This window comes from Schistocerca gregaria, chromosome 6, assembly GCF_023897955.1.
Source record: "Schistocerca gregaria isolate iqSchGreg1 chromosome 6, iqSchGreg1.2, whole genome shotgun sequence".
In the NCBI taxonomy this organism is placed as follows: domain Eukaryota; kingdom Metazoa; phylum Arthropoda; class Insecta; order Orthoptera; family Acrididae; genus Schistocerca; species Schistocerca gregaria.
In genome coordinates, this window is record NC_064925.1 from 562162392 (window position 1) to 562182995 (window position 20604).

The window sequence follows — 20604 nt, forward strand, 5'->3', positions numbered from 1 at the left end:
TGTACATGTACATCTCTCACGAGTAGCTGGTTGTCTTGACAAACGCACCTCACTCGAAAGCAGTATTCAAACACATGTAGATCCCGTTAGAAGCGGATTCGTAACACGCGTTATTGCTTATATGCAATATGCAATTTTAGGTGCTTATATGCGATATGCAATTTTAGGTTTGAGTCTAGCGCTGCCATCTGTTAATAGTAGGCAGAAGCAGTAATACATTGGTACAGTTCAACGCTTATTTTCTGTGGTACTTGTCGAGACGTGAATCATTAGATCAGTTCTGCAGAGCTGTGAAGATGCACTTGACAAGGGCTGTATTTAAAATGTCAGACAAAAGGAAAGAAAGTGTGCCTGTAGAGGGAAAGAAGTGTGTACGAAGGCCGTGTTCATTACAAACGAAGTTAGCAGTTTTGATTCGCTACAAGAAATGTGAGCGCATTGGAGTGCTTTGGGCCTTTGTGAATCCACTATGAGGACAATTCGTGACAATGCGGCATCAATTCGAAAAAGTGCTCATCGTCAACTAATTCACGTCTGACTAGAGTGACCGAATATCGTTCGGTGGCGAGGGAAAGGATGCTAAGCCACTAGATTGAGCACTGCAACACCCACGGCTCTACCTGGAGCTTCTAAGAGCTTGTGTGGAGAACCAACGAAAGAAGAGGAAGATCCAGCACCTTTCTCTGCCTTTCTCTGCCTTTCTTGAAATTACTGCAACCCGTCGCCTTTTGTTTTGTTCTTCAATTTTTATTGCCCCATTACCGTTTTCGAACCGCCTAGCGATTCATCATCAGACGGTACATTGTTATTGATTGTCTGCAGCTGTGTGGGAGTCGTGCAACTGTCGCAAGATGTATAAACGAAACATATAAGCTCTGAATGTGGCGAGAATTATTCACTTTATGAGATCGATTTTTTTTATTCAGGCATCGTTTTGGCTTTCGCAATATTAAAATGACACAGGAGGTAGCTGCTGCAGATGAAGATACAAAGCTAGAGCCGAGAAATTTAAAGCGAGATTTAAAGAAATTGTGACAGAAAAACATCTATACTGCGAAGCAGGTTTTCACCATCGATGAAATGGCTTATTTCTATTGCAGATAAAACAGCACCGGATTTAAATGATCTACCACTCTCAAAATCCTAGGGCACTAAAGGTTCGTGACGAGAGCAGGCTGGGAGTTCATTGGAGATTGAATAAAGCTGGTTGATTTTCAGTGACAGTTTTGTTAATGAATTAAATAGAGAATTAAGACCTACTATGTGCAAGAAAAAAATGCCTTTCAAAATTTACCTCCTCGTTGACAATGTTCGCAGCCTCCTACTTCCCATTATCGACTCAGATAAAAACACATAAGTCATGTTCCTGTCACCGAACGCTACATCTGAACAGCAGCACATGGACCAGGGAGTTATTTCTACATTTAGGACGTACTGTCTTCTTAAAACTTTATCCGTTCTCACAAAAACGTGATCCCAATGACGAACTTACAGCAAGTTTTTCAGACGATTTGTTGTTGTTGTGGTCTTCAGTCCTGAGACTGGTTTGATGCAGCTCTCCATGCCACTCTATCCTGTGCAAGCCTCTTCATCTCCCAGTACCTACTCCAACCTACATCCTTCTGAATCTGCTTAGTGTATTCATCTCTTGGTCACCCTCTACGATTTTTACCCTCCGCACTCCCTTCCAATACCAAATTAGTGATCCCTTGATGCCTCTAAACACGTCCTACCAACCGATCCCTTCTTCTGGTCAAGTTGTGCCACAAACTCCTCTTCTCCCCAATTGTATTCAAAACCTAGTCATTAGTTATGTGATCTACCCATCTAATCTTCAGCATTCTTCTGTAGCACCACATTTCGAAACTTCTATTCTCTTCTTGTCCAAACTAGTTATCGTCCATGTTTCACGTCCATACATGGCTACACTCCCGTCAAATACTTTCAGAAAAGACGTCCTTACACTTAAATCTATACTCGATGTTAACAAATTTCTCTTCTTCAGAAACGTTTTCCTTGCCATTGCCAGTCTACATTTTATATCCTCTCTACTTCGACCATCATCAGTTATTTTGCTCCCCAAATAGCAAAACTCCTTTACTACTTCAAGTGTCTCATTTCCTAATCTAATTCATTCAACATGACCCTACTTAATTATCCTCGTTTTGCTTTTGTTAATGTTCATCTTATATACTCCTCTCAAGACACTGTCCATTCCATTCAACTGCTTTTCCAAGTCCTTTGGTGTCCCTGACAGAATTACAATGTCATCGGCGAACCTCAAAGTTTTTATTTCTTCTTCATGGATTTTAACACCTACTCCGAATATTTCTTTTGTTTCCTTTACTGCTTGCTCAATATACAGATTGAACAACATCGGGGAGAGGCTACAACCCTGTCTTACTCCCTTCCCAATCACTGCTTCCCTTTCATGTCCCTCGACTCTTATAACTGCCATCTGGTTTCTGTACAAATTGTAAATAGCCTTTCGCTCCCTTTATTTTACCCCTGCCACCTTTAGAATTTGAAAGAGAGTATTCCAGCCAACATTGTCAAAAGCTTTCTCTAAGTCTACAAATGATAGAAAAGTAGGTTTGCCTTTCCTTAATCTATGTTCTAAGATAAGTCGTAAGGTTAGTATTGCCTCACGTGTTCCAGTATTTCTACGGAATACAAACTGATCTTCGGCTTCTACTAGTTTTTCCATTCGTCTGTAAAGAATTCGTGTTAGTATTTTGCAGCTATGGCTTATTAAACTGATTGTTCGGTAATTTCACATCTTCCCAGAATGAGATTTTCACTCTGCAGCGGAGTGTGCGCTGATATGAAACTTCCTGGCAGATTAAAACTGTGTGCCCGACCGAGACTCGAACTCGGGACCTTTGCCTTTCGCGGGCAAGTGCTCTACCAACTGAGCTACCGAAGCACGACTCACGTCCGGTACTCACAGCTTTACTTCTGCCAGTATCCGTCTCCTACCTTCCAAACTTTACAGAAGCTCTTCTGCGAACCTTGCAGAACTAGCACTCCTGAAAGAAAGGATACTGCGGAGACATGGCTTAGCCACAGCCTGGGGGATGTTTCCAGAATGAGATTTTCACTCTGCAGCGGAGTGTGCGCTGATATGAAACTTCCTGGCAGATTAAAACTGTGTGCCCGACCGAGACTCGAACTCGGGACCTTTGCCTTTCGCGGGCAAGTGCTCTACCAACTGAGCTACCGAAGCACGACTCACGTCCGGTACTCACAGCTTTACTTCTGCCAGTATCCGTCTCCTACCTTCCAAACTTTACAGAAGCTCTTCTGCGAACCTTGCAGAACTAGCACTCCTGAAAGAAAGGATACTGCGGAGACATGGCTTAGCCACAGCCTGGGGGATGTTTCCAGAATGAGATTTTCACTCTGCAGCGGAGTGTGCGCTGATATGAAACTTCCTGTAAAGATTTATTGGCTTTTTGTTCCTCTGAATTAGAAACCATGGCACTGCCTGGCTTATGAATGAATACTGTACTATAACCTTGCCGCAAACCTAACTCTTTCTGAATATTATCCGTACGTACACATCGTTCTCCTCCACACGTTCCAGAAATTAATAATAAGCACTTAAATAGTAACTCTTATTATAATGCCTTATACACTGTGAAATACTGAATACATAAGTATGGCAATGTGATGAATTTCGTAACAGGGAGTTAGGTTCCGCGGAATCAACGCGCATATCACATAAGTCGAGAGACATTTTATGTGTAAAATATCGGGTTACGTTTTCGTTTAAGCACACATCAAGTTTAAAATAGTTGAGTTTCTTTTTATTTTGTACCAAAAATAACTATTATCGTCTTTCTAAAACGTATTTTAATCTAAAATTTATACATTTAAAAATATAATACTGAAACACAGAATAACACACTAAAATCATTTTCATTAAGGCAGTCTGTATCCTGAAAAGCCTCTACATTATATACATGGGAAGAATTTGGTGCTAAAGGCTGTTCACTTGCAAATGAAAAATAATTAAAAATTTAATTAATACTTACATGCAAAAAGTTATTACAGATAGGTCTAGCTAAGAAGGGATTTGCATGTTGGTTGGTTGATTTGGGGAAGGAGACCGAACAGTGAGGTCATCGGTCCCGACGGATTAGGGAAGGATGGGGAAGGAAGTCGACTGTTCCCTTCCAAAGGAACCATCCCTACATTTGCCTGAAGCAATTTAGGGAAATCACGGGAAACCTGTAACAAGATGGCCGTAGTCGGGTTTGAACCGTCGTCCCGAGCGGGAGACCAATGTGCTAACCACTGCGTCACCTCGCTCTGTCTGGAATGGTTATATACAGGGGGTTTCACAATTCAAGTTACACATTTCTAGGGGTTGCAGAGAGGGCACAATAGATCAAGTCTTACATAGGAACTCATGTCCGGAAACATTATCCAGCGTCGAAGTTATAGGCGCCGGCGTCGTTATGTATATACAGTGTGATTCCACTACAAACTTTGGGAATGAGGTGCCAGTTTGGGGTAAGGGTTCCTGTACCGGAAAGTTATAAGCGACAATCGTTCTGTACCGGTACTGTTGTTGTTAAGATGGTAGGGCTGACTGCTTTCAGAGGTGCTAGTATGGATGAAAACAAGAACAAGTGTCTGCTAAACATGGGCTCCAAAATGGATACCTTAAGAGATGTGAGCAGCTGTTCAATAGAGGAACGTGTTTCACACCAGCTCCTCAGTACCCATGTTTAATGGACAGTTTTCTCTTGCTTTAGTCCATACTACCACCTCTGAAAGCTGTACACCCTACATTCCTAGCAACAACAGTACCGGTATATGTAGTCAACTGCCAGAGGTATCGGAATGATTTCGCCTTGTGACTTCCGACTTGTTCGTTTCCGGTCAGGGACCCTTACATAAAATTGATACAGTCATTGCTGTCGATAATCTTTGAAAGTCTGCAACATCATCACGGAAAGACCCTGTATATTACGTACATTTACAGGCGACGGTGCCTATATTTTTGACGGTCTGTAGCATCGTTGGATGATATTTACAGACATGGATTCCTATGTAAGACTTGATCTACGAAGTCCCCTCTACAACCTCTAGACGTGTGTAACATGAATTGTGGGACATATATCGCAACTGACGACATACTAAATTTAGTGTTTCTAAGTGTAAAGTATTGGCATAGTATCAAATAGACGTTACATGTATCTAGTACAAATGTAATTTGGATTTTCTTTGTATTTAAGGAAGGAAACTATTACACAAATTTTGTAATTAAACAGCATAGGGTGGATGGAGTAATGTGGCGGAGAATCCACCAGGTTTTCTTTTATCCGTCCTGCAGTATCTACAAGTGAAACCAAAATCAGTCTGGTCATTCGGCAACAAACTCGGCCGCTTCATATTTACCTTTTTTTTGCACAGTGCGTTTCATATAACGCCAACGACCTTGCCGCAGTGGTAACACTGGTTCCCGTCAGATCACGGGAATTAAGCGTGGTCGGGCTGGGCTAGCGCCTGGATGGGTGACCATCCGGTCAGCTGAGTGCTGTTGGCAAGCGGGGAGTACTCAACTCTTGTGAGGCAAACTGAGGAGCTACTTGATTGAGAAGTAGCAGCTTCGGTTCGTAATCTGACATACGGCCGGGAGAGCGGTGTGCTGATCACATGCCTCTCCATATGCGGATCCAGTGACGCCTGTGGGCTGAGGATGACACGGCGGCAGGTCGGTACCGTTGGGCTTTGATGGCCTGTTCAGGAGGAGTTTAGTTTAGTTACGTATCATGCCCTGAAAGTGTATTTCTTGTCTGTCTTGAAATTAGTATTTCGACATGTTCGGTACGTCATGTTTGTGGTTGGTTTCCAAACAATGGTGGACGAAACAGTGTGTGTTTTCAGAAATTTCCAGTATTCCCATCAGTCTGGTGTATATAGACCTCCCTGCTTTTCCTATATAGTACGTGCCACACTATTGGAATGCGATTTTATACCGCTTGCTTTTATTCACGGTCCGCCCCCATAGCTGAGCGATCAGTGCGACTGTCTCCCATATGGGAGACCCAAGTTTGATTCCAGGTACTGCTACTGATTTTTCCTCTGTGATACTCGGTGCACTCAGCATTGTTGGGCCAACTGTGGAGCTACTCAATCGACTGGTAGTGGTTCCAAGGTCAAGAGGCTATGGCAGCGGTGAGCCGTCCACATGCACCATCACGCCACATTTAGTGGCGGCAGAGGCTGAGGATAACACGGCGGTCGGTCGGGCCCGATTCGCACTTCTGGGGCCACAACGCGGAACTTCATCTTCCCTTCCGTGGGGTATTAACTGTCCTTAAGCTGATTCTTGCCTACTGCCCTGTAGTCTAATAATAAATGTAATTATTTACTTTCAAGATGTTGCCTATTGTGGTTGACAATTTGCCGAAAATGGAAGCACATATCTCTCCTTGTCCTGAATATGAGAAGTAGTTGAGGGATGTAATAGTCTCATTTGCTTTCTTTTCTTTTTCTGGAACTTGCCGTCAGTTACTCGATGATGGACGTGTGTGTGTTTCATAAAGTGGAATGCATAATATGGTGTGTATGAAGAAATGAATGCACTGAATTGTCTAGAATCTATGAATGAGTGTATTTGAAACATATGGATCCCTTCTTGGGTATCTATACTACAGTCTAGGAAGTTGATGGTCAAGCCACATATTTCCATACTGAACTGTATGGTTTAATGTTGCTTGATAACTTTTTGTATGAATTTATGGAGGAACCTGGTTCAAGCAACAGACATTGTCCATATAATTAGTACCTGTACCAGAACGAAAAGGTTAAGAATTAAGAAATTCTATGATCTGCGTATTTATATTTAAATATTTTTGGGGGTTACGGCTGTCTCACTGCTAATCCACTTACTTGACATCAGTATCCATACATTCTTTTACTGAGATACAAGGGAAAAGACTTTGTACATCAAAACAAACTACCTTAACACTGGAAGTTATGTGATACTGCTCCAATTCATAATATAATTCTGTTGTAATAATACTACTTTTGGTTTTGAAATTTAATAACTATGTTAGTATGCCATTATTTTTATGTGCCATATGGGCCGTCGGGGCATGAACTGTTGCAACCACTAGACGGATTCGGACATTATGAGGTTCTAATTAAATCATACGTAAGTGACGCATGGGGGTTTATTGTAATCATGTTTCTTCTTTTTCTGGCACACTTGTCTGCTAGTAGTCTTGTGTGATCACTGAGCCTGTTGTTAGATCCACACTCCAATTCTAGAGGTTGGTGGATTCTTCATGTAACTTTTAGCTCTCGCACAAAGGTATCCCCTTTGTTTCTTATTGTCTATTACCTCCCTGCCATTCCTGCCTTTTTTAACTTCTTTTGCCTAAATCCGTCTGTTTTGTATGCCTTCTTAGCTATTACTGCTGCTTGTGTATTGTAATTTTATCTGCACATTTCTAATAACAGCGGGAATAGTGAAATTTACTGCAATAAATAAATATTTAAAGATTTTTTCTTAAATTTGTGGTAAGTTCTGATGGAAGCAAACTGCTGAGGTTATCGGTCCCTTAATGTACGCTAAGGACAAGACCGAGGGAGGGCTCGAGCCTCCGGCGGGGGCAGCCGCGAGGACCGTGACAAGGCGCCACAGGCCGCGCTGCTACATAAATAACACCAAATGTCCGTGCTGTGCAATGAGGAATGTGTTCGCAACCTTATCTGCTACTTATAATATCGTCCATATCTCAAATTATGAAGCAATACCTTTGTTCAACTTTGAAAGATCCTCGTATATTTCAGCTGACAACATAACGTTGGTCGTTGTTAATTTGTTGATTCATAATAATCTTGAATACATGAACAACATCTTTGGAAGAGTTTCACTAGAAAATAGGTTTATCGCAAGAACATGACTTAAAATCTCCGACCATCCCACCAAACGCGCCCTGCGTAAAATTTGCTATTCGAGTAGGTGCAGAAACAAAGTGAAAGATTTAAATAAGAGTTTTTTCCGAACGAGTCCCGTTGTAATTCTCATCGCTGAATCTTCTTCACACGAATAGCAGAAGACTTCCGTTTCAGATGACTGTCACAAGTGCCCGCCTAGACCCCTAGAGGCAACTGGCACAGTTTTTGGTCGTATTGCGGCCACGAAACAACTGACCACAAAAAGTAATGAGTTGTTGTTACACAAAGTTGTAGAAACAACTTGACCATAGGGCTGAGGAGCAATGGCAGAGGGGTTTACGAGTGATGTAGCACGCTGCAGGGCCAGCGTCATCCTCACCAGCCTCCTCCCAACTCTTCAGTTGGAGACTTCAACTACGCACATCCATACGGCTCTAGCATATTTTATAAGTTTAGCTTCCCTTTGGTCATATTCTCGGTGTTTTCTTATCTCTTAGAATCAAGCGAACACCTTCTAGGACCCAGCGACCATTTATTTGCTTCACTATATGTCTAGCCTACTCCCCTTCATTTTCATTATGATCACATTCACATCTACCTACTTCTACATCTTCCATGAACTTTTCGTTTGTTTTCTTGTCTGGCTTGCTAATTCGTTATATGTATCTCTTCATTCCTCGCTGAGCAACACTATTTTAATGCTTTCTGCATGCCTGACAGACTGTAAACTTCCAGTTTCAGAAGCTTAGTTTTGAAAACTTTATGTATCTTAGCAGTCCCTGTTTCCTCTTACTCTGCGGTTATATTACGCAAAACAGTCTCACACCACAGTTTCGCGACGCAAGCCTCGCATAGTGTAAACGTAGTCCCGATCGCGAACCATGTTGCGAGGCTGCTTTACGGTGAAAAAGCCATTCGCTTTTTTACAATCCCGAATAAAAAAAATTCGCCACAATCATGCGAAAAGTAAGTATGTGTGGAATGAAATGAGGGTGATCCTTCAGCAGCCAGTATCAGCTTCGAAACCAAGAATAAAAGTTCCGTTGTTAATCGGATGCTGCACACATGTGTATGAATCATTTATTGCCAGGAATCGCAGTTGACATAGCCAGCATTTATTGAATAGTTGACTTTCGGACTGATCAGTGATGCAAAATATTCCCAACTTTCTGCAGTGATAAAGATGAAGTTACTGATATTATTTTCGATTTCCCCTATACGATGTTGGCATACCCTGCGGAATAGTTCCTTACCCCACCAGTGGAAACCTCGTTTCGTTTTCTTTTTCAAGTATAGCAGTGCTATAGGGCGGACGCGATTGTAGCAGGCAGATCTACGGCCGAGCGCGACTCTTAACACGGAATCGAGGTCGCCCCGCAGAGTGGCCGTGCGGTTAGAGGCTAGGGCCATGTCACGGTTAGAGTCTAGGGCCATGTCACGGTTAGAGGCTAGGGCCATGTCACGGTTAGAGGATAGGGCCATGTCACGGTTAGAATGGTTCGAATGGCTCTGAGCACTATGGGACTTAACTGCTGTGGTCATAAGTCCCCTAGAACTTAGAACTACTTAAACCTAACTAACCTAAGGACATCACAAACACCCATGCCCGAGGCAGGATTCGAACCTGCGACCGTAGCAGTCGCACGGTTCCGGACAGCGCGCCTAGAACCGCGAGACCACCGCGGCCGGCAGTCACGGTTAGAGTCTAAGGCCATGTCACGGTTAGAGGCTAGGGCCATGTCACGGATTGCGCGGCCTCTCCCGCAGCAGGTTCGAGTCCTCCCTCAGGCATGGGTGTGTGTGTGTGTGTGTGTTGTTGTTAGCATAAGTTAGTTTAAGTAGTGTGTAAGTTTGGTCCTTTAGGAATTCACACACAGAATCAAGTTCATTCAAGTACAAACTCAAATAGAGCACATATTCGAAATGATTCTCGCAGTCATTCAAAATAACGACTTCCTTCTAACTACATACATAAAAATGAATGAATGAGTCCGTAGTAAAATTATTTCAACAGTTCCACACACTGATTGGTTATGGCGTACTACGCTATACAGTGTAGCAACAGCAATGGCGCTCTTAATAGTGTTGTAGCAGTCACATTAGCGGTGCTTTACATTTCAAACGTCAGTAGATTACACTTGGTCACTACAATAGTCGCGTAAGGTGCTTTTACGTTACTGGTTGCGTAATGTTATTTTTATAACGATGGAACAATATAGGATATACACGTGTATAATGATACAGGATTCAATGAACTTATCATTCCACACTTGAATTTACAATATTTATAATAATATCCACAGGTAACCTATTTTAATGAAATCAGACGAAATTGAAGTTACTTTGCAACTCCTGTACATGAGCCTCACTAACACGGCGCCGGCCGCGGTGGTCTAGCGGTTCTAGGCGCTCAGTTCGGAACCGCGCAACTGCTACGGTCGCAGGTTCGAATCCTGCCTCGGGCATGGATGTGTGTGATGTCCTTAGGTTAGTTAGGTTTAAGTAGTTCTACGTTCTAGGGGACTGATGACCACAGCAGTTAAGTCCCATAGTGCTCAGAGCCATTTGAACCATTTTTGAACTAACACGGCAATTGATCCAATATTTCTAGAATTACTGCCTGACACACATTTTATTTCAGTCCGCTATCTCCAAACGGTTGACACATTCTACCTTGAAAAAACCAGAGCTGGTCCCCGCCTAACACACCCCTTCCTGGCTGATTTGTCCCGTGATCTGCGACTCTCGTAACATATTGCATTTGTTTTCTCTTGCGGTCCAGTCTCTTCCACTCGAAGCAGTGAAAGTCACCACGCCTCCTGATCTCCTTGGAAATCCTCCTCTCTATTTGGAGTTTTACAAGTTCCCATGCAACATTGGCTACAAACGTAGTTTTGTTCAGTGCTTTATCTTTTTTTACTGAATTTATAAATGGAAAAATGAAGGCTGAAGGTAACGTATACTATGTGATCAAAAGTATTAGGACACCCCCAAAAGGCCGGCCGTGTGGGCGAGTGGTTCTAGGCGCTTCAGTCTGGAACCGCGCGACCGCTACGGTCGCAGTTTTTAATCCTGCCTCGGGCATGGATGTGTGTGATGTCCTTAGGTTAGTTAGGTTTAAGTAGTTCTAAGTTCTAGGGGACTAATGACCTAAGATGTTAAGTCCCATAGTGCTCAGAGCCATTTGAACCATTTGAAGGAACACGTACAGTACAAAAGCATACAGGCCTGCCTCGTCTGTTGACTGACAGAGACTGCCAACAGTTAAGGAGGATCGTAATGTGCAATAGGCAGACATCTATCCAGACGGTCACACAGAAATTCCAAACTGCATCAGGATCCACTGCAACTAGTACGACAGTTAGGCTGGAGATGAGAAAACCTGGATTTCATGGTCGATCGGCTGCTCATAAGCCACACATCACGCCGAAAATTGCCAAACGAGGCCTCGCGAAAACGTTGGACGACTGAACAGTGGAAAACGTTGTGTGGAGTGACGAATCACGGTACAGAATGTGGCGATCCGATAGAAGGGTATGGGTATGGCGAATGCCCTGTGAACGTCATCTGCCAGCGTGTGTAATGCCAGCAGTAAAATTCGGAGGCGGTGGTGTTATGGTGTGCTCGTATTTTTCATGGAGAGGGCTTGCATCCCTTGTTTTGCGTGGCACTATCACAGCACAGGCCTACATTGATGTTTTAAGAACCTTCTTTCTTCCCACTGTTGAAGAGCAATTCGGGGATGGCGACTGCATCTTTCAACACGATCGAGGACCTGTTCATAATGCATGGCCTGTGGCGGAGTAGTTACACGACAGTAACATCCCTGCACAGAGTCCTGACCTGAATCCTATAGAATACCTTTGGAATGTTTTGCAACGCGGACTTCGTGCCAGGCCTCACCGACCGACATCGATACCTCCCCTCAGTGCAGCACTCCATGAAGAAGGTGCTGCCATTCCCGAAGAAACCTTCTAGCACCTGATTGAATGTTTGCTTGCGAGAGTGGAAGCTGTCATCAAGGCTAAGGACAGGCCAACACCATATTGAATTCCAGCGTTACCGATGGAGGGCTTCACGAACTTGTAAGTCATTTTCAGCCAAGTTTCCGGATACTTTTGATCACATAGTTTATTTCGAAGAAGCTGTTCTTTCTATGTTCTTTTAATAGTATCGTTCTACCAGGCCTCGACAAAAACGGCATTTCTCCCCTTTCGACAATCAGATTGGTAAAAACAAACTTCACTGGTGTGCGTGCACTAAGGGGCATTGTACTGTGACTTATGGCGAACGGCGCCCAGGGGCAGTTCTTCAAAACAGGCTGGCCGACCAGCGGTGTTGACCTGTGCTGCTGCCAGTGGGCCCTCCGGAGACTTCTCCCCAGGGCCGGCCTCCTCTGCCAGCCTTCGTGACCAGCTCAGTGTGCCTTCACACTAGCCTCGGTAGTTTTGGAAAAAACGGTCACGTAGCATCCAGCAACAGACATCGACGTCTGTACCATCAACAGTAAGGTCATGGTCTGATCCGTCAGACGAGACCGAGGTCGCACGATCTGATTGCTTTCGAACGGACTAATCGAGAAAATCCTGTCAGTGCTGTATTTAATAGTCGATGTTTACGTTATTACTCTGCTACACACCAATACTCACTAAGTGAAATAAAAAGACAACCGTCATATTTTATATTTAGTATTTATTTCAGATGAAAACGCTAACCGTAAGTTATCTGCTGCTCACATCCTGACGCTAAATATAACCATTGTATGTTCGGTGGATGTAATTCCGTTATCAAGACGGAACGCAAGTAAGCAGCGCAGTGAATTTTATTGTAAATTTGTATATGTGGGGAGAACCAAGCACCATATCCTCCAAACTAACGGGATAAACCAAACAATAGTCTTTTATAATAGCTTCAGTACAGGTCGAAACACAGTTACAAGTTGTCAAGTGTATTACCAGTAACGTGCCTTTATTATTTCACAAGTCCTAATACCGAAGACTTATTAAGAACAGTTAAACGGTAAAATTCATGGCTCCTTACGGGCGGGGACTACTCGAGAGGATGTCGTTATCAGGAGAAAGAAAACTGTCATTCTACGGATCGGAGCGTGGAATGTCAGATCCCTTAAACGGGCAGGTAGATTAGAAAATTTAAAAAGGGAAATGGATAGGTTAAAGTTAGATATAGTGGGAATTAGTGAAGTTCGGTGGCAGGAGGAACAAGACTTTTGGTCAGGTGAAAACAGGGTTTTGAATACAAAATCAAATAGGGGTAATGCAGGAGTAGGTTTAATAATGAATGGGAAAATAGGAGTACGGGTAACCTACTACAAACAGCATAGTGAACGCATTATTGTGGCCAAGATAGATACGAAGCCCACGCCTACCACAGTAGTACAAGTTTATATGCCAACTAGCTCTGCAAATGACTAAGAAATTGAAGAAATGTATGATGAAATAAAAGAAATTATTCAGATAGTGAAGGTAGATGAAAATTTAATAGTCATGGGTGACTGGAATTCGTCAGTAGAAAAAGGGAGAGAAGGAAACGTAGTAGGTGAAAATGGATTGGGGGTAAGAAAGGAAAGAGGAAGCCGCCTGGTAGAATTTTGCGCAGAGCATAACTTAATCATAGCTAACACTTGGTTCAGGAATCATGAAAGAAGGTTGTATACATGGAAGAACCCTAGATATACTAAAAGGTATCAGATAGATTATATAATGGTAAGACAGAGATTTAGGAACCAGGTTTTAAATTGTAAGACATTTCGAGGGGCAGATGTCTACGATCTATTGGTTATGACCTGTAGATTAAAACTGAAGAAACTGCAAAAAGGTGGGAATTTAAGGAGATGGGACCTGGATAATCTGAAAGAACAAGAGGATGTACAAAGTTTCAGGGAGAGCATAAGGGAACAATTGACAGGAATGGGGGAAAGAAATACAGTAGAAGAAGGATGGGTAGCTTTGAGGGATGAAGTAGTGAAGGCAGCAGAGGATCAAGTAGGTAAAAAGACGAGGGCTAGTAGAAATCCTTGGGTAACAGAAGACATATTGAATTTAATTGATGAAAGGAGAAAATATAAAAATGCAGTAAATGAAGCAGGCAAAGAGGAAAACAAACGTCTCAAAAATGAGATCGACAGGAAGTGCAAAATGGCTAAGCAGGGATGGCTAGAGGACAAATGTAAGGATGTAGAGGCTTATCTCACTAGGGGTAAGATAGATACTGCGTACAGGAAAATTAGAGAGACCTTTGGAGAAAAGGGAACCACTTGTATGAATATCAAGAGCTCAGATGGAAACCCAGTTCTATGCAAAGATGGGAAAGCAGAAAGGTGGAAGGAGTATATAGAAGTTATATACAAGGGCGATGTACTTGAGGACAATATTATGGAAATGGAAGAGGATGTAGATGAAGATGAAATGGAAGATACGATACTGCGTGAAGAGTTTGACAGAGCACTGAGAGACCTGAGTAGAAACAAGGCCCCGAGAGTAGACAACATTCCATTAGAACTGCTGACAGCCTTGGGAGAGCTAGTCCTGGCAAATCTCTACTATCTGGTGAGCAAGATATATGAGACAGGCGAAGTACCCTCAGATTTCAAGAAGAATATAATAATTCCAATCCCAAAGAGAGCAGGTGTTGACAGATGTGAAAATTACCGAACTATCAGTTCAATAAGTCACGGCTGCAAAATACTAACGCGAATTCTTTACATACGAATGGGAAAACTAGTAGAAGCTGTCCTCGGGGAAGATCAGTTTGGATTCCGTGGAACACGTAAGGCAATGCTGACTCTAGCATTTGTAGACTTAGAGAAAGCTTTTTAAATTGCTGACTGGAATACTCTCTTTCAAATTCTAAAGGTGGCAGGGGTAAAATAAAGGGAGCGAAAGGCTATTTACAATTTGTACAGAAAGCAGATGGCAGTTATAAGAGTAGAGGGACATGAAAGGGAAGCAGTGATTGGGAAGGGAGTAAGACAGGGTTGTATTCAATCTGTATATTGAGCAAGCAGTAAGGAAATAAAAAGAAAAATTCGGAGTAGATATTAAAATCCATGGAGAAGAAATAAAATCTTTGAGGTTCTTCGATGACACCAAAGGAATTGGAAAAGCAGTTGAATGGAATGGACAGTGTCTTGAGAGTACTATATAAGATGAACGTCAACAAAAGCAAAACGAGGATAATGGAATGTAGTCGAATTAAGTCGGGTGATGCTGAGGGAATTAGATTAGGAAATGAGACACTTAAAGTAGTCAAGGGGTTTTGCTATTTGGGGATTTAAGTGTCAGGAAGTCTTTTCTGAAAGTATTTGTATGGAGTGTAGCCATGTATGGAAGTGGAACATGGACGATAAATAGTTTGGACAAGAAGAGAACGGAATCTTTCGAAATGTGGTGCTACAGAAGAATGCTGAAGATTAGATGGGTAGATCACATAACTAATGAGGAGGTATTGGATAGAATTGGGGAGAAGAGGAGTTTATGGCACAACTTGACAAGAAGAAGGGACCGGTTGGTAGGACATGTTCTGAGGCATCAAGGGATCACCAATTTAGTATTGGAGGGCAGCGTGGAGGGTAAAAATCGTAGAGGGAGACCAATAGATGAATAGAGTAAGCAGATTCAGAAGAACGTATGTTGCAGTAGGTATTGGGAGATGAAGAAGCTTGCACGGGATAGAGTGTCATGGAGAGCTGCTTCAAACCAGTCTCAGGACTGAAGACCACAACAACAACAACAATGGTTATTGAATTTTCTTACTTCAATGACTTGAAGCCAACTAAGAAAGATTTCAATACGATGAACAGTCTGGCTTTCTCCACAGTTGTACTGTGTATTATCTTTTGAGAGTGACCCCATCTTGCAAATTAACCTTTGATCTGCCAGCTCCCGATCTCATTCTGTTCAGAGGCTTTCAAGGTGTTCATTTCCCATCATAGCCAGGAGTAGAATATCTGAAACTCCAAACTCCACTCGAGCCAGGAGGAAGGTAGGTCGTGGCCTTCCATAGATGCAACCTAGCTTTTTCAGTAGTGGTTCCAAATGCCGTCGGTGCTATTAAGAATCTTCTCCCCGACATCAGTCGTTGAGTATGCGATTTGTGCTCATACAGAGGGTGCGTTCTCTCCTGCTCCACTTTCTTTCTTTCCTCATTCGTGGCTGTTTCTCTCCGAACAATGGGTGGTGCTATTCCTGCGAGATGGACATTTCTAGTCTGCCGCAGAATAGCTACAGCCGTTGCAGAGGTTCATAGGGTATCAGATTGTCTACACCACTGTCACCCGGCCAGTTTCGGTAGAGGATTGTTTCTGGCGGAGTGTTTTGACTTGCAGTTCATGCAGTGCTTCTTGAAAGTGAGAGATTTATGAAGTGTCAGTCCCATTTATTTTGGGATCTCAATATTTTGGTATCTCACAGTCTTCCAGTTCAACACCTGACAATAAGATACTTAATCTGCGATTAATTTTCTTGTTTCACAAATTAAAAGCACACGCTTGTGTCTCTATGGGATTTGGTTGAAGCTGATTTGTGTTGTAGTATCTGGAAAGGTATTAAAGGGTATCCGTTAGGTTTTTCTACGCTTATTCAGAATCTGTGGTCTGCCTGGCTAGAGCAATGCCACCGGCATACGAGACCCTTCTGCCTGCTATTAGGTGCTAGAGTATATATTGAACACAACTGCTGCCAGCACACTTCCTCGCAGTAAGCCGTTTTTCTGTAGTCTGCATCAGCTGCTGGCGATCACCCCAGTCAGGCTAAAATCCTTGGCCAGGTTGTCGATCTTGGCTAATAGTAGCGGTGGTTGTGTCGTACGCTGCTGATAAATCGAAAAATACCACTCCAGTCATCCTACGAGCTTCAAACGGATCTTCTATAAACTGTGTGAGATTTAGCAGGTGTCCCGTACAACCTTTGGCAGGTCGGAATCCAGATTGCTGAGGTATACTTAAGGGGTCAGTTACAGGTGACGCAATTAAAAATCAATCTTTCCAGTAATTTGTAAAGGTGACGTAACAGGCAGCTGGTCTAAACTTCTTTGGATTACTTCCTGCTTTGCCAGGTTCTAGAAAAGTAATCATTCGACTCTCTCGACATATCTTTGGGGTTTGACTTCTGCTCACACAGTTGCTGAAAAGTTGGAGAATACATTGCTTCCCTGTTAAGCTAAAGTGTTTCATTTGCTCGGTTCGTACATCATCTAAGCCAGCTGATTTTCCACTTTTTCTCTTTGATAGCTTTCTCTAATTATTTTTTGGTGAATGATGTTGTGAGGTCACTTCTCTCCTCTTGCTCTTCTCTTTGCACTTTCTGTTTTTGTGACCTGTCTCTTGCCTTCCAGTTCAGCAGTAACTAATGTGCTATTTGATCGGTAGTGATACTATGGTGTGCAGTGGTCTTAGTCGGATGATTGCTTAGGCGTCTCAGAAGTATCCTAGCTTTTCAGATTCAAGTTTTCTATAGTTTTTATCCAGTTATCCCTTTGTGTCTCTTATAGAGGAAATAAAGTTGTCTCCTGCTTCCACGGTCTCTTCACTGAAACGATTTTCGTCAAATAAGTTGCTGTATTCTGTGGTTTGGTCTGATGTAAGCCCAGTGATGTAAGATGTTTGACAGCCACGAGGGATAGATATTTTGGAGCCTCTCGTTACAGCAGTGGTAAAGGAGTCGCAGCAACCGGGTACTGCTTCTATGGAGAATACTTACACCTCGGCGTCAAACAACTTTGCAAATCTTGTCCAGTCTGCCTTCCCAAAATTAAATCCAGAAGATACTTTCTGAGGTCTTAAGGCAGCAACTACTTGTCACGTAAGTGGTCTATGCTGTGTATTGGGTATTGGGGTACATACAGATTTTACACATTGTTCACTGACATTTCTGCTGGCAAATACGAAGTCAGGGTTGTAAGCTCGCCTCTACCTGCCGCTGTGGAAAGTTCCAGATAGTGAAGCGGCTCATTTCTGACCATTCTCGCATTGCTGTCCCATTTTCATCTTCAGGTTCGTAGCCCCAAACAGTACTATGGCTGCTGAAATCGCCGATCACTATCTGCACAAGTTTATTTTGAAAACTGATTTGTTTGTTAACGGTGAATTCAGCGTCAGCTGGTTTGCAAAAGAGATGAAATAGTGGAATTAGCTGTTTCTGGAGTGAGGATTTTAATGTTGTTTTCCTCCGTGACTGCTGTGTATACAATCTGGATTACTGGTTGAACGTAGATAGCACTTCCATATTTATCATGTGGTGTTTCAATGGCAAGAAGCATTCCATCTATTTTTCGTCTGCGCATGTCACAAATTCTATGTACAACATATGGCACTGTTGTTGGCTGCATAGATTTTGCAGCAGTTTTTTTTTTCGCTGGTTTCTGTTAACAGAAATAATCGTTAACTGTGGCACTGAAAAAGGGCTCCAATGTGGCTGTTTCTGGTGTGAAAGAATTACCTGTCATTATCTGACGTTTCCCAGGATACACCCGATTGCTTTTATTGTTTGATCACAAGTCATCGCAATCTTCAGGGAAGCTTCCATCGTGTACCCCTCAAATGAAGAAAACAGCCAAAACAGTGTGTGCATGCCGACTGTCCTGCTCTTAAAAGATTAAATGGACACAGCACCTTAGTTGTATTGGAAAAAAAAAAACAAGAATAAATATAATCTAAACGGCCATGACTTTACTAACAGGCCCTGAAATGCCTTTATTTAATACTGTTTCCTGAAACTTAGCTAGTGGTTTTGGGGGGATTATTGAAGACGTCGGCTGTAAACAACTGTAAGCAACGAGTTGATTGCTTCGAGAAACTGCGCAACAAGATTTCAGTTAGATCTCATAAATAAGGTATTCCAAGTACATTCATTGTGATTTATTAATTGAGGTACGTCATTATTTTCAGATCTCTCTCGAGTAACGACATATTGTTAAAATCTTAAATTCTATCCAAAATTATATTCATAAAAATGCGTCAGTGGGTGCTTAAAACTGTTTACTTGCAAACTGAGCGCACTTTACATGACTTAGCACTGATTTACACCTGCTTACTTGGACGAATAAACGAAACATTAGGAGATGAAACCTCTCAAACATACAAACTCGACATTCCGGACTGTTTCCGTTTTTTATTCTAAGATTTGCATTACCCAAAATTGACCTTAAAATTAATTTTATTATCGCCTTACTTCAGCTTTCTAGTATCACCCTGTTACGTAAATTCACGTAAACCTTGTTAAGCGACACAACTAATACTGTTTACTTGCTTAAATAGCTATTCGTATTTAGCTGATGGGCAGCAATACTGGAGGCGCACTTGCGTTGTGGACATAATCGGGATCTTTATCTGAGTCGTATTTATCCCCATCGTTCTTGGATTTGTCCAACCATGATTTTGGCACTTACCTTTGTCTGCAGCTATACATTTTCACAAAGTTCCCCTTACCGGGAATATGAAATTATAGATACAGCTGCAATTTCTCGGTTTACCGTGTAACAGTGAACTAATGTGGGTAAACGCGTGACGTATCATATTTTACGTGAAATAACTCTCGTCGACTGCCCTTTATCATAGCTTGAATTGGCGTCTGTCTCCACACGTCTGCCACTTCCAGTTTTTCAGCTTCCACCTGACGCTCTCCGAGGGGAGATGGGGGTAGGGGGTGGGAGAGAGGGGATGGAGGAAGGTAAACAAACCTTGTGATACCCTTATTTGTGTGTTCAATATCCGCTGTTGTTCCTACTTTTTATTGATGAAAAACCCTTGAACAGTATTTTAAGTTGCGACATACGAATGTGTTTCAAACACTTTCCTCTGTGTGATTGCATTTTCCCAGTACCCTAGCAATGAACTGAAGTCTGTCATCGATTTTACATGCGACTGAGCGTATGTGAAGCGTTCCATTTCATATCACTGTAAATCCCGTTCAGCTATATATATGAGTGGAAAGATTACAGTTTTGATTCACTGATTTTGTAGTAAAAAAATGGCTCTGAGCACTATGGGACTTAACTTCTGAGGTCATCAGTCCCCTAAGTCTAACTAACCTAAGAACATCACACATATCCATGCCCGAGGCAGGATTCGAACCAGCGACCGTAGCGGTCGCGCGGTTCCAGACTGAAGCGCCTAGAACCGCTCAGCCACTTCGACCGGCTGTAGTCATAGGTTAACAATTGATGATTATGTTTTGTGAATTACACAGTTTTACATTTTTGAGCATTTAAGAAAGTTGCCAATTTTTGCACCATTTCGCTATTGTAAAAAAATAGATCTGACTGAATATCTGAGCATTCTTTTTCGGATATAGCTATTTATCAGCTCTGCGAGTGACGTTGTCGCTCTAGGAAGTACCGCGAATTTTTATTGTTATTTCTGCATTTGTCCCTCATTTAAGTTTTCGTCAGTAATGTTCAGTTGATTATGGCCTACGTACCGAGGAGGACTACCGCTTCAGTGGAAGCTGTTTATTACGCCGCCAAGCAAGCCTCGATGCGCCGATTTGGGAGCGAGGGACATGGCGGCCGCTGCTGGAGCGTCGCCCTCTCTGGCTAACTGGCACGTCAGCCATCTCCTCTCTGTCTCTCTACTGTTGGAGCTTTGTGCCGAGATCAAATGTACCACCGAAACATGCTAATGGCTTATGCATTAAGACTCCGGCATGCCCTAATATATTCCGTATGCCG